The sequence below is a fragment of the Hyperoodon ampullatus genome (genome assembly GCF_949752795.1).
Source record: "Hyperoodon ampullatus genome assembly, chromosome: 13".
In the NCBI taxonomy this organism is placed as follows: domain Eukaryota; kingdom Metazoa; phylum Chordata; class Mammalia; order Artiodactyla; family Ziphiidae; genus Hyperoodon; species Hyperoodon ampullatus.
Genome location: NC_136926.1, coordinates 78,912,963 through 78,916,084, shown reverse-complemented (window position 1 = coordinate 78,916,084; position 3,122 = coordinate 78,912,963). Strand labels below are relative to the sequence as shown.

Genomic DNA, 3,122 nt, shown 5'->3' with positions numbered 1-3,122 from the left:
ATGGTGGCTTGATGCTAAGTGTGGTTCCCTGGGAAGGAGATTGGAGGTGCCACTCTCACGGTTTGGGGTGCATGCTGCCTCTACATCAGCTGCTACAAGACAAACCCTGAATGTTATTTTCACTTTTCACCATTTTTTGTAAAAACAAAAATCCTCTTCGGATTTCTTTTGATTATCAAAAACAGGTACTAATGTACTAATGTAGGTTTTTTGTGAAAGTGAAATGGTGTATAGCGAACTTTTGAAAAGCAGAGAATACCCATACATAAATTCCTTCCATGAGAGTTGGGGACTTTTTTGTAAGAGCATTAACTTTTTACAACACCAGGGAATTATGCATTGCACAGCACAAATGATGTATTAAACCCTGGTGGATTAGGAGTACTGATGCACTTTTTTAAAGTGCCATATTGTTCTATTGGATAAATTGGGCATTGGGAGGAAGGAGATGTAAAATTCAGCATTGATTTCAGCTTCTTTGTACAACTGGACAACCAGAAGAATATATTGTCAAAATTCAAATGGAACTTACTGCGGCATGCTAAATCATTTTAGTAACTGTATTTACTTTGTATAATATGCTGCCACATCTTTTGAATAGTGTTCCTTTTCTAAAATTCACAAGGTCTTGGGCTTCCCTGGTGGCGCAGTGGTTGAGAGTCCGCCTGCCGATGCAGGGGACATGGGTTCGTGCCCCGGTCCGGGAAGATCCCACATGCCGCGGAGCGGCTGGGCCTGTGAGCCATGGCCGCTGAGCCTGCGCGTCCGGAGCCTGTGCTCCGCAACGGGAGAGGCCACAACAGTGAGAGGCCCATGTACCGAAAAAAAAAAAAAATTATGGAGATATAAGGTAAAGCATAGTGACTATAGTTAATAACATCGAATTGCATATTTGGAAGTTGTTAGAAGGGTAGATTTTGCTTTTCCTGTGGGAGCCGCCGGGTTGAGGGGAGCGTGGCCTTCTCCTCTCCCGCCATGGCGTGTGCTCGTCCACTGATATCAGTGGACTCTGAAAAGGGGGAGTCATCTGGCAAAAATGTCACTTTGCCTGCTATGTTCAAGACTCCCATTCGACCAGATATTGTGAACTTTGTTCACACCAACCTTGCGCAAAAATAACAGACAGCCCTATGCTGTCAGTGAATTAGCAGGTCATCAAGCCAGTGCTGAGTCTTGGGGTACTGGCAGGCCTGTGGCTTGAATTCCCAGGGTTCGAGGTGGCGGCACTCACTGTTCTGGCCAGGGTGCTTTGGGAAATATGTGTCGTGGGGGCCGCATATTTGTGCCAAGCAAGACCTGGCGACATTGGCACCGCAGACTGAATACAGTGCAGAAGCGACATGTCATCTGCTCTGCGCTGGCTGCCTCAGCTTTACCAGCGCTGGCCACGTCTAAAGGTCATCGTATAGAGGAAGTTCCTGAACTTCCTTTGGTAGTTGAAGATAAAGTTGAAGGCTACAAGAAGACCAAGGAGGCTGTTTTGCTTCGGAAGAACCTTAAGGCCAGGAATGATATCAAAAAGGTCTACGGCTGGCAGCGAATGACAGCTGGCAAAGGCAAAGTGAGAAACCGTCACCGTATCCAGCGCAGGGGACCCTGCATCATCTATAATGAGAACAGTGGTATCATCAAGGCCTTCAGAAACATCCCTGGAATTACTCTGCTTAATATAAGCAAACTGAACATTTTGAAACTTGCTCCTGGGGGGCATGTGGGACGTTTCTGCATCTGGACTGAAAGTGCTTTCCGCAAGTTAGAGGAGCTGTATGGCACTTGGCGTAAAGCTGCTCCCCTCAAGAGTAACTACAAGTTCCCCATGCACGAGATGCTCAATACAGACCTTAGCAGAATCTTGAAAAGCCCAGAGATCCAAAGAGCCCTCCGAGCACCATGCAAGAAGATTCATTGCAGAGTCCTGAAGAAGAATCCACTGAAAAACCTGAGAATCATGTTGAAGCTAAAGCCATATGCAAAGACCATGCACCGGAACACCATTCTTCGCCAGGCCAAGAACCACAAAATCCAGATGGATAGGGCAGCAGCAACAATAGAAGCCAAATCAGATGAGAAGGGGATTCCAGGCAAGAAGACTGTGGTGGGAAAGAAAGTAAAGAAGGCTGTTTGCGTTAAGAAGCTGAAGAAGCAAAAGAAGGCTTTGGTGGGAAAAAAGTCCCCAGTGACCCAGAAACAAGCAGCTGAAAAGAAGCCTGCTAAAAAGAAGCCTGCAGAAAAGAAACCCACTACAGAGGAAAAGAAGGCTGCTGCATAAACTTAAATTTGTTTATTCAGTAAAGGTCAAATCATTTCGGACAGCTAATTTTGAATAAAGACCTGATCAAAGAGAAGTAAGAAACATGAAAAAAAAAAAAAAAGAGTAGATCTTAAAAGTTCTCACGCCAGAAAAACAAATTTTGTAACTACGTATGATGACAGATGTCAACTAGACATATTGTGGTGATCATTTCACCATGTATACAAATAGCAAATCATTATTTGTACACCTGAAACTAATATAATGTTATAGGTCAATTATACCGCAATTAAAAAAAGTGAAAAAAAATTGGTTTAAAACTTAAAGAAAAAACTAACACAAAGCTGAAGTTATTTTAGATGATGTGTTTGTTAAATTTTTAACTGAAAACTTTAAATACATCTTAATTTCAATGTGTTCGTTAAATACTGAATCCTGACAGGTACTATTTTACTGTAAATATTTTTCCTTGGCCAAATATGTGTTTACCACCTTGTACATCAGGCTCAATTCTATAATAGAGTCTCTTTTCAAAGTAAAGAATGCAATGAGCTTTCTTAAGAGACTCAGCTTCTATAGCCTTGCGGGTTTCACAGTTATAAACAGCTAGTGGTAGAGGGCAGTGCTGTTTTAAATAATTGTGTTGTGGGTCACATTTTCAATTCTTTTGTTGGTTTGTTTTCTGACCAACAGCCTTGCTTCTATGTGGCCTGATCTAATTTCTTCCAGATTATAAATCAATACAGGTTAACGTGACTGATGCAAGAAACCAGAATGAAAAAAACTGAAGTTACCATATAAGTCTATAAACTGAGATTTACTTACAAATGTGCTGTCCTAATTCAATGCAGAAGGACTCGACGGATAAGAC

The 3,122-nt window shown here is 42.3% G+C and overlaps 1 pseudogene across 1 annotated transcript; it reads left to right on the top strand.

Moving 5' to 3' along the window:
* The first annotated feature begins 975 nt into the window (after nucleotides 1-975).
* Nucleotides 976-2,269, top strand: LOC307061933 (large ribosomal subunit protein uL4-like; annotated as a pseudogene). Its single transcript has one exon. The product of its transcript is annotated as a large ribosomal subunit protein uL4-like (transcript).
* Nucleotides 2,270-3,122: the final 853 nt, after the last annotated feature.